General features: G+C 34.3%; 1 protein-coding gene across 1 annotated transcript in view; it reads left to right on the forward strand.

Moving 5' to 3' along the window:
• Positions 1 to 12,133, forward strand: part of LOC106717647 (lachesin) — a 46,394-nt gene that overhangs the window by 209 nt on the left and 34,052 nt on the right. The window lies entirely within an intron of this gene.

Below are 12,133 nucleotides of genomic sequence, written 5' to 3' on the forward strand. Positions count from 1 at the left end.
ATATTTAATAAATTAACCGTAGTTAGGTTATTTTTAAAGAAATTTCATTTAAACTTTAAAATATTTTACTTTCTTTGGCCGCTTATACAAATTTCAACAAGTAAACAAATAAAAATATAACATTTATAAATGTAAACATGTTCAACGCTTAAATAAAAATTGAAATTGTTTCATAAATTATAAATTACAAAATGTAAAATGTAAAATAAAATACTTAATTAATAATTTTGCAGTAGTATTTAATCTATGCAAAAGACGATACAAAACCACTACAATGTTTTAGTAGCATCAGTTGCTAAATACAAAGTAAAAGCTAAATAAAACAGAAGCGAGCAGCGCTTGGTACGAGCAGCGATTGATTAAAACAGACCTTGTTTTTGCTTAATCTGTTGAATATAAGTTTGTAAGCTCTTTCAGGAATTTCAGAAGCGTTTTTTGCCAATGCAAACCAACATTATTTTACTATTACAAAGTTTCTCTTTAGCTTGTAATGTTAGTGTTTTGTTTTTTGGACCTTTATGTTGGTAAAATGTTTTTTATTTACATTTTGTCAAGTTTACAAATTTTACATCACTAAACAAATGGCAAATACTTTAAAGATTTCGATGCTTTATGCCTGATTGACAGGAGGGTTATGAATCATTTCAGTCTTATATATAAGTTTGTAGGTATGTATGACAGTCAAATATGGAGTACAGTGTGTTCGGTTCGTTCATTGTAGCTTAACTAATTTGACCGATTTTGAAACGTCACGTAGGTATGGAGAGTCAATTTCGATTAGTCTTTCATTTTAATTACTACTCTTGGATTATTTTTCGGCATTATATATTGTTTTCACTATGTTTCGGATATAATATGCTATTTACTGAATCCTAAATTAACATTTTCGAAAAATAATAAGCTAATAAAATATCAATGCTTTCACCGTCTTTCATTAGGTTATTCGCTTTGTCGATACTAATTTCTACTGAATAGATAAGTAGGTGAAATACTCTTAGTCTGAATGAGTAAGCACTTGTCTCCAGTCTCAATGTTTGTATTCAAGCAATTGCTCAGCTGTCCGTAGTTAAATCAATACTGTCAAAGAGAACTGAAATTTTAATCATTCAACTGAGACTTGAGAAGTTTCAATAAGATTGTTGAATTTACATATTTTACACGCAATAACTAAATTAAACCGTTTTTGATTTGTATTTCTTACACTTAAACGTTTTAGCCGACAGTTAGTTTAGTATAAAACTAGCTTTTACCCGCGACTCCGTCCGCGCGGAATAAAAAAAATGCACACAAGATAAAAAAGTTCCTATGTCCGTCTCCTAGTTCTAAGCTACCTCCCCATCAATTTTAAGCTAAATCATTTCGACCGATCTTGAGTTATAAATAGTGTAACTAACACGACTTTCTTTTATATATATAGATAATACATTTGTGGATCTAGATCTAGAATTAGGGGGTTATTTGTATGAGTTACAGATATTAGAAAATGTAAAGAATTTATAAATCACAAAAAAAATCCCCAAACATTGTTCAATCAAGTCGTTTGTGTTATGAGAACAACTTTAAATATAATTTTGTACTTCAATAATATATGGAAAGATATTGTCTGAATATGAAAATCTATATACGCCACTCTACATACCAATAAAGGCCTACAAATCGAATAATTCCGACAAAGAATCTTGATCGTTTCGATCTTATTTTCTCAGCGACTGGAAAAATGCCCTTACGAATATATTGACGGCAATATTTTTTATTATCATATAAGATCTTTGAAGTGAATACAAAGTATTACACCTCTAAAAGGATTTGACAGCCATCCAATTCGAGTTTCATTTTTTTATCACAAAGCATTCGGTTTCAAGGTGAAAAGTAATATTAAACAGAAAAGAATTTTTCTGAAAGAACACTAACTAGTGAAGCCACTGGATCTTTCTAGAGAAATAGTTTCAATCAACTGTTAGATAAAGTTCGACTTGACGAAGCGTGCAATTTAAAATTGGAAAAGAATAGTTTAGAATTGCGCAGACTGGCCCCGGAGCAGACAAAGGAATTCTAAAAACTCTTATAAGATTCATTTGTTGCATTTTTAACTATATTAATGCCCGTATTATAAGTCACATTGACAATTGTATTTTAGAAAACTTCTAAAAAAAGTGTACAGTCGATGTCTCTTTTTAAATAACAAATGTTTTTAGTTTAATATTTATTAAGGAAACCATTTTGTTTTTATGTCAAACGATACAAATTATGTCATTTGTATAGGATTATACAAAGAACACAATTCGTCTCGTTTATACGTTGTTTTATTTTTTTTCTAAAACATTTTCATAATAAGACTTCATCGAGGAAACACTTGAAAGAAATATTTATAAGGCTACATTGATCGAACGTATTTTTGTTTTGCAAAACAGAAACTCTTTAACTGTGTTTTAAGGGGCTACTAATATTAATTACTTTAAAATGAAGCTTATAATGTTAAGAATTTAATCAACACATTCTGTAAACTTTTGGTCCTATTTAATCCGTATACGAAATTTGGATGCAGCTATAGCGGTCTGCACCAACAATGGTAACGTTGAAGTTTGTAACTTTATCCCACCCTCACCTAACCTATTTATTACACTCAAGATTGCCTGATACCAACGAGATAGTAAGGTCTTCAGTAACTCTTTAAAATAGGTATATGACTTGTGTATACAATACGAAACCGACTAAACGAGCTTAACCAATCATAGGATAATAACTGCCGCACCATAAAAAACTTAGTGTTACAATTATATTTTAGATTAAACATATGTCCACCCTTTTATCGTACGCTGATATTAGACATTACCAGAAATCGTGATTATAGAAATGTGATTATGCGTATAAACACAGTACTTACACCGAAAGCATTTTGGTGATACAAATTTAATGGTGAAACATACTCTCTTATAACCGTTCGTGTCGAATGCCTTATTTTAGTCATCTTTTCCATCTCATCCTTTTCTTATAAAGAAAGAATGGGAAGAGGAAATACATTTTGACAGAGGAGTGGACGCAGGGGAAGGTGATGTATTTTCTTTTTGTGCGTCCACTCATCCGTCGACTAATGGTAGGCAACGCATCTGCAATTGCAGAATTCTTTGGGCAGCAGCCGCTTCGCTATTTCTGGTGGCCGATTACTCGCATGCCATATTATAAGATTAAAAAAAAAACATGTTGACGTCCATAATATTAATCACCGACGGAAAAAGGGGTAAATCACATTTTTAATATTTAGGGTTAATCGATTGATTTATTAATCGTTGGTTTCAGAGACCATCGATAATTTGGGTACCACTAATCAAAGGAGACAGATTTTAATTTTATGAGTATCCACCTAAATACTGCATTAAGGGATTATAATCCCTATATTGATCATAGAAATCACAGAGTAAACATCAAATGAGTATAAAAGTAAAAGCTATATATCAACAAGTAACAGTATGCTAAAAAATTTCACATAAAATATGAAAGAGTACACTTTGTAAACACAGCTGGCATGATAGTATGCGACATACAATATCGGGATGATGGATGAATACCACTGCCGCGTGTAGCACAACAATTGCATTTCAAATTAATACCAACGTCCGTTCGATTTTTGTGATAACATTCGGAGTGTTGTAATCATCTGGTTCTTGTCTCATCTCTGATAATCGTCATAATTTCACATAAAAAAACAATATGTTTTTTTTTAGTTTTATGTTTGTAGTTGTGTAACATTATTATATAAAGGTAGTAATTACGGGTACTGTTTTAGTTTTTTTTTTTTTTCAGTGTTATCGTTACTCAAATAATAGATATTTTTCAGTGAAATAAATTAGTGGCAATTAATTTTTAATATCGTCTATCGATTTGTTAGTACCCTTCAGTTGAAGACTGAAATATACATGAAACGTTCATCTACAACTTAGAGAAAGTTAAGAAGGCTTTCTCTGTTAGATATTTTTAGTACACATTCAAAGGGAAATATGAAAGGTTTCATTAATTTGAGCAGAATTTAATTAACCTCAATCTAAAGCTTATCCTAATAATAATTGTATTAAATAAGCCAAATGAAGATTTTATTCTACTTGAACGTTTCCAGCACTCGTGAAATTAGTTACATTAGAGCAGTTGTGCGACATTTGGCAAAGAAAAGAGTAAACTGTCGGGGGAACCTGCACGGTGCAGAATAAATGAAACGAGACAATGCAGAGCAATACAATTGCAGTGAAAAGACGCGCGGTCCGTGTGTTCCAGTTGCGAACAAGAGAAATGGTAGCGCGTCGCAGGTGCATCGTGGAACAATACAACGGAGTGGGCACAATGTTCCAGCGCCTACGCTACTGCACACGATTGCGCCCCTGGCTGACAGGAATGTTCTCAAATTTGACTGTGCACACTCTCGCGTACACCTTGTCGCGTTACCTTTTATTAAATATTTTTTGCGCCCATACTTATTGCTGTGTGATTTTTCTGTATGTAGTCTGTCTAGAAATCTGAAGTGTGAATCATTTGAAGTATAAACATACATGTTTTGGGTGATCTTTGATTTATATGCTTGCTAAAAGTTAGTAGGAAGTTATTAAGAATCAAAGGCAAAATGACAATCGTCCAAATGAGAAATAGGTATTATATTATGTTGATACGATAAATAAATATTTTTGGGAAATAATAAAAGTTCACCTAGTTTGGAAGTTAGGGTAACTAGCATTTGATTAATTAGGAACGGTTTAATTCACATGTGATCGTTCGATGACGTAAACGTAATCGTTTTCCAAAACTAATGTTTCGGAACGGTCGGAGCGCATCTTCAGGGCGAGTGTTTATTTTGGATTCTACGCGGGCGTAGGGCGGAAGAAACAAAACAAACAGCAAAAGTTTACTAAATTTTATACTTACATTAATAAAGATATTTATCCTATAACACTTTATTAAATAGATAATTTGAAAATATATCATTTGATTCAAAATACTCTACAAGGCAATTAAAGTGACCAGAATTTTTTGATGCCGGCGACTGGTTTTGAGCACAAAGCTATGACCATCCGGAATTCATGCGCACGGTCCACTGCCCGCTCATCAATCATTCCGATATTGCGTGACACATCAACTTGCGACTCGCACACACGCACACATATATAGATACCGACAAGCGTCCTGTTTACATACCCGTTTCAAATACATGAACTGGACAAAGCAACCCTTGGTTGTGTCATCAAAGCATAAATTTTGCGACTTTAGTATTTTAATCGGGGAGTTTGATATTAAACTAGCTGTTGTCACGACTCTGCCCGCGCGGAAATATTTCATCCAGATCAGTTGAGGCGTTCTGGAGATACCACCAAACAAACATACATCCATGAATTTAAATATTCGCATTTATAATATTAGTAAGATTTAAATAATCCTTTGTGAAGTCAGTATGTCTTGAAGTATTAGTATGTCTTGTATGTATTTTTAAAATTACTTGAAGTTTTTTTTTCTATCTTAAAGTTAGATTCTAAAGTTCCATATTTATGCAAAATATTGTTACGTCTAATGATGTAGATGTTTGAAATTATGTTAATAATGCGAATATAGTGCAACAAATTACAGGAACCCATTTTAAAAGTGTACTTTGTACTATACGAAATTTATTAGAAAAAAAAAAAACCACTAGATAAAGTTGTTACATTCAAATCACACGACCAAAAGCGAGCGGTGATACACAAATACAAAACCAAAAATCCAATAACGTCAGAAGTGAGCAGTCGACGTTGTATTTGCTTCTCGTCAGACGAATTTGCGGCCGAACACTCGACACCGGAATAGAATGAAAATCAAATACATCATAACAAGCAGCCCAAAGCTACTGCAATAGCTATTTGGATAATAAAGTTTGTATTTTTCTAATAGGTTTATTACATCACCAAATTGTTATAAAAGAAGTTAAGGCCTAACCATACAAATATTAGACAGTGTTTAAATTAAATTTTAGCTTAAAAATGTGTAAACCCTTTTATCGCACGCTGATATCAGACATTACCAGAAATCATGATTATTTAGATAAGGCGTAGGCTTCCGAAATGCGATCTTGACAAAAACTAACAAAAAACTTATACCGGAAGAATTTTGGTGCGATATATTTAAGGGTAAAACATACTCTTATATAAGCACTTGACGGTGGCCAAAGGACTAACACGCGTTTAAATAAACAGTGTTTAACTGTATTTTTTTTAGTAGTAGTTCCTAGTTCCTCACATCAAGATAGTACATATTAAGTTTTATTTATGATTTACTAGCTATCGACCGCGACTCCGTCCGCGGGGATATATTAAAAATTTAAAATAATTTGTATCCTAGCCTATGTGTTCTTCCAGACTATGTTCTACATCTGCGCCAAATTTCATCAAGATTCTTTAAACCGTTCCGGAGATATCTTCAAACAAACATCCATCCATCAAAACTTTCTCACGTATAATATTAACAAGATGACGGTAACAGTATTGATTTAATAATGAGGAGTTTACAATTATTACGATGACAATTGACAGTTAAGTGAAATACAATGCGAGTGGGAGAGTTATGATGTTAGCGTAGTAGTTACATAATTTAATTTATACATAGTATTGTAGTTATTTTAACCTTTTTAATTTCATCACGTTTGAACAAATAAAGCATCTTAATTTGTCGCGCGTACTTACTTGCAGCAAAAGACTGCACATCGTTTCTGACGTCAGTCTTTCCATCCAATTATTAAGTGGATGCCTTCAAGAGGCACATGTACTACTGATGTTGATCTGTGTAATGTAAAGCGTATTCCGGTTAGATCGATGTTGCTGTGTAAAGGAACGCGAATCCTCTACAAGATCAAGAATAAAATGGAACAGAATATTCAAATAACGCCAACCAAATACAATTCCTTGGGAGAAAAGGATTTAAACTCGTTCTCAAAGAATGTAGACAAAAAATGTTTAATATTCCACTCTCGCGGCGGAACAAAATGAGATATGCTAATGTATTTCATTTATTTGCTAAGCTTATAATTAATTAATTTTGAGCGGGAAGGTTTACAATTTACAGACATCTTAAGACATTGAATTCGTTTCGGTTGAAATATCTTGGAGGGACTTATTATTTAACTGGTTTTTTAAATTAAGAAGTGTTGCGTGATTAATTTCAATTCCAGTAGATGTTAATTGTGGATTGAAATTACAATGTGAGAAAAGTGAATGTTGATGTCGACAATTTGTGACAATCCCATGCACTACGTGCAATAAAGCGGATTCTAAATATAGCTCGGTCACTCCGACAGCACTCACAATGATCACTCTTTATGGATTGAAAATGAAATTGGCTACGTAAAGAATGTAGGGCAAAAACATGAAGTAGAACTAGAGTAGGTTCTTTAGATGTCACCTGGGGTCTGTATTACAAACAAATACATGAGTGTTAGTAGAAATTGAAACAATTATAACATTGATAATCCATTTGGTTGGATGGATAACATGGATAATCCATTTATTCGAACAAATTTCCTTCAAAATGGCCATATGAAGTGGTTAAGTACCACTTCATATGGTCATTTTCAAGGACGTAATATTTATTTGTTTCGTTGATATCAAAATTGCTTTAAAATGTATGCAAATTTAAAAGAATTAAATCATACTCTCAATAAAATATTTACAAACGTTTTATATGCATAATATTTTTGTAACATATATAATAAAATTGTTTCATTCATAACTGTAAAAGTCGCTTCATGTTCCATCAAATGTATTCAGTGGGAAGTGTCAGTGCGAATAAGAAAAAGTGAGGGTGGCTTAAGTCACATAAACGTTCCTCGAGCACTGAAGCGATTGCGGGTGAAATCGAACAAAAAGGATGTGCGATTCTGACGTAAGTGACGCGGCGAACAAACAAGAGAAGCGGGATTGTACCTTTCCATTCCCATCGGCGCACCGCCGTCGCTTGTCATGCCAACACTTGTTTGAAAATATAGTTTCATGTGAATTGTGAACACTTCTATTTTATGTGTCAGATTAAACATGCATGTTTTCTGCTTTACATACGAAACATTTATAGCGCATTTCAACAGTTTTCCAATTGGTCACAGATTGACATAACATGCACAAAAGAAAATAAGATAAATTGAATAGTCCTGTTCCATTTTCAAATATAACAAAAATAACCCTATTCAAGGAAAAAAATTGTTTATTGTTAAACTTTTCTTTCATTTTTTCGCATTAATTTTTCAAGGAGTGTCATTTATCATCAACTGAAAACGAATATTCATTTTCTTGTCAACGGTATCTGTAAATATATTACTGCGCTAGCTTTTTTTTTTGCTCAAATGAGCACATATTTCGCTTTGTTCCAAGGGAGATAAATAATGAAGCAAAGTCACTAAAATGAGGGTGACATATTATCCGTGCGTGAGGACGATGATAAAATTACAGTTTTGATTTTGTTTGCCAAATGTTATGGATTCAATTTTCCTAAACAGATAGCTTTCGGTGACGATAAAGCGAGTGTCAAACGATATCAATTTTATTAATTGTTTGAACATGCGATCCCCTAATGGGTGCGTTTAGACAGAACTAGGGCTTGAAAAATTTGGGTAAAAAACTACAAAGCCCTTTCTTCTTTTATTTTTCAATTCCAACTTGATGTACGAGATTATCTCAAATTTTCTAAATTAAAAAGTTCAAAGCAGATTCATTTTCTATCTACAATTATTTCCAGTGATACAAACTATGTAAAAAGCAACTCGTATAAACGTTTAGTTGAAGCGATAGTTCAAACAAACACAAATTTCGTTTGTAAATATCTATAAATCGCGCTAACATATAGTAAAATTCGCTTTTAATCGGTCATAAACCGAATGAACAATCGGATTACTTAACATTTATCATGTTATGTGACGCAATATAAGCGCCTGCGATACATCCAGATTAAACGATTATGGAATGGAGTAAAAACACTGAATTGTTCACAGATAATGTTTAATCTCTGATGTAAAATGATATAACCTCGTTTATTTTATGGTCACGAATTAATAAAGTTTAAATCGATTTTACATACTCATTACAAACGAGAATTTACGCGTAGATATAAAAGTATAGCTACATGAAATAGAAGTGTCTTAGTACTGTGTCACTAAGACATCTTACCGTGTACTGGTTAACTTGGTTTTTTGTACTAAAACTACACTAAGCGGCACTCATAGTGTCTATTAAACGTCTCTGAGGGTGGCAATAAGTGAAACATTGAATAGTTGGCTAGTATCATAAAGGCGTTAATTCAGTGTGGCTATATGTAGAGCAGGTTCTTATCCACGAGCCGCATTAGCAACGGTGACAGTTCATCCATCTTGTTTGTTACTCGGTTAATTAAGTCTTCCTACTGTAGCTTCGTACAGCTGGGAATTAAATTTCAATTATAGTAACACTTGTGTGTTTCAACACGTTAAAGTAATAAGTTTTATTTTTGAATATTAGGTCCTTACATATGAAATTGGCGTTTTTCGTACTGGCCACTTTAATCACGAATTTCTCCTCTTTGGTAAGGAATTCCAAATTCAAATTTGTACAGCTATAGACTCATGTATTTGTGGTTCGATGACCGTCATTCATTTGTTTTTTTCTTCTGTTTTTTTCTGTTTGCGTCACTCATTTTACAAAATGGAAAACTTAAAATATCGCATTATTTACGAGTACGAGTTCCGCCGTGGCACTAGTGCTGCGGAAACGACTCGAAGGGTGAATGATGTGTATGGCGGTCGTGTTGCAAAAGAAAACACAGTTCGTTTTTGGTTCCAACGTTTTCGTTCTGGAAATTTCGATCTGCAGAACAAGCCCCGTGGACGGCCTGAGACTCAAGTTGATAATGAAGAGTTGAAGGCTATTGTGGAAGCGGATCCATCGCAAACCACGTCCGAGTTAGCTGCAGGCTGCGATGTTAGTGATAAAACTGTTTTAATTCACTTGAAGCAAATTGGAAAGATTAAAAAGCTTGAAAGGTGGGTACCTCACGAATTGACTGAAGCAAACCGGCAAACGCGCGTCGACTGTTGCGTTACATTACTAAACCGGCACAATAATGAAGGTATTTTAAACCGAATCATTACCTGTGATGAAAAATGGGTTCTTTACGATAATCGGAAGCGCTCAGTGCAATGGTTGGATCCTGGCCAGCCAGCCAAATCTTGCCCCAAGCGAAAATTAACCCCAAAAAAGTTACTTGTAAGCGTTTGGTGGACTAGTGCCGGTATTGTTCATTACAGTTTTCTCAAATCTGGCCAGACTATTACGGCTGATGTCTATTGTCAGCAATTGCAAACCATGATGGAAAAGCTAGCGGCTAAACAACCTAGGCTGGTCAATCGCTCCACGCCACTGCTGCTTCACGACAACGCTAGACCACACACTGCGCAACAGACGGCTACTAAATTAGAAGAGCTTCAATTGGAAAGTCTAAGACATCCTCCGTACTCCCCGGACCTTGCTCCAACAGATTACCATTTTTTTCGAAATTTGGATAACTTCTTGCAAGGGAAAAAATTCAACTCCGATGGGGCAGTCCAAATCGCCTTCAAATATTTTATTGATTCCCGTCCGACTGGTTTTTTTAGTAAAGGGATCAATGAACTACCTATGAGATGGCAAAAGTGCATTGAAAATAATGGTTCATACTTTGATTAATTAAATATATTAAATAAAAAAATATTCGACTTTTTGTTCCTCCCATACAAAACGCCAATTTCATATGTAAGGACCTAATATTTTATTGAATTTCAATTATTCTTATATAAATGTAATATTAGGTCCTTATATATGAAATTGGCGTTTTTCGTACTGGCCACTTTAATCACGAATTTCTCCTCTTTGGTAAGGAATTCCAAATTCAAATTTGTACAGCTATAGACTCATGTATTTGTGGTTCGATGACCGTCATTCATTTGTTTTTTTTCTTCTGTTTTTTTCTGTTTGCGTCACTCATTTTACAAAATGGAAAACTTAAAATATCGCATTATTTACGAGTACGAGTTCCGCAGTGGCACTAGTGCTGCGGAAACGACTCGAAGGGTGAATGATGTGTATGGCGGTCGTGTTGCAAAATAAAACACAGTTCGTTTTTGGTTCCAACGTTTTCGTTCTGGAAATTTCGATCTGCAGAACAAGCCCCGTGGACGGCCTGAGACTCAAGTTGATAATGAAGAGTTGAAGGCTATTGTGGAAGCGGATCCATCGCAAACCACGTCCGAGTTAGCTGCAGGCTAAGGCTGCGATGTTAGTGATAAAACTGTTTTAATTCACTTGAAACAAATTGGGAAGATTAAAAAGCTTGAAAGGTGGGTACCTCACGAATTGACTGAAGCAAACCGGCAAACGCGCGTCGACTGTTGCGTTACATGACTAAACCGGCACAATAATGAAGGTATTTTAAACCGAATCATTACCTGTGATGAAAAATGGGTTCTTTACGATAATCGGAAGCGCTCAGCGCAATGGTTGGATCCTGGCCAGCCAGCCAAATCCTGCCCCAAGCGAAAATTAACCCCAAAAAAGTTACTTGTAAGCGTTTGGTGGATAGTGCCGGTTTTGTTCATTACAGTTTTCTCAAATCTGGCCAGACTATTACGGCTGATGTCTATTGTCAGCAATTGCAAACCATGATGCAAAAGCTAGCGGCTAAACAACCTAGGCTGGTCAATCGCTCCACGCCACTGCTGCTTCACGACAACGCTAGACCACACACTGCGCAACAGACGGGTACTAAATTAGAAGAGCTTCAATTGGAAAGTCTAAGACATCCTCCGTACTCCCCGGACCTTGCTCCAACAGATTACCATTTTTTTCGAAATTTGGATAACTTCTTGCAAGGGAAAAAATTCAACTCCGATGGGGCAGTCCAAATCGCCTTCCTATTGATTTCCTTTTATTCCCTTTTATTGATTCCCGTCCGACTGGTTTTTTTTAGTAAAGGGATCAATGAACTTCCTATGAGATGGCAAAAGTGCATAGAAAATAATGGTTCATACTTTGATTAATTAAATATGTTATATTAAAAAATACAATACAAAACGCCAATTTCATATGTAAGGACCTAATATTAAAAGAAGATAATTTAAATGAAAATTTAA

The sequence above is a fragment of the Papilio machaon genome, chromosome 9 (genome assembly GCF_912999745.1).
Source record: "Papilio machaon chromosome 9, ilPapMach1.1, whole genome shotgun sequence".
Classification (NCBI taxonomy): domain Eukaryota; kingdom Metazoa; phylum Arthropoda; class Insecta; order Lepidoptera; family Papilionidae; genus Papilio; species Papilio machaon.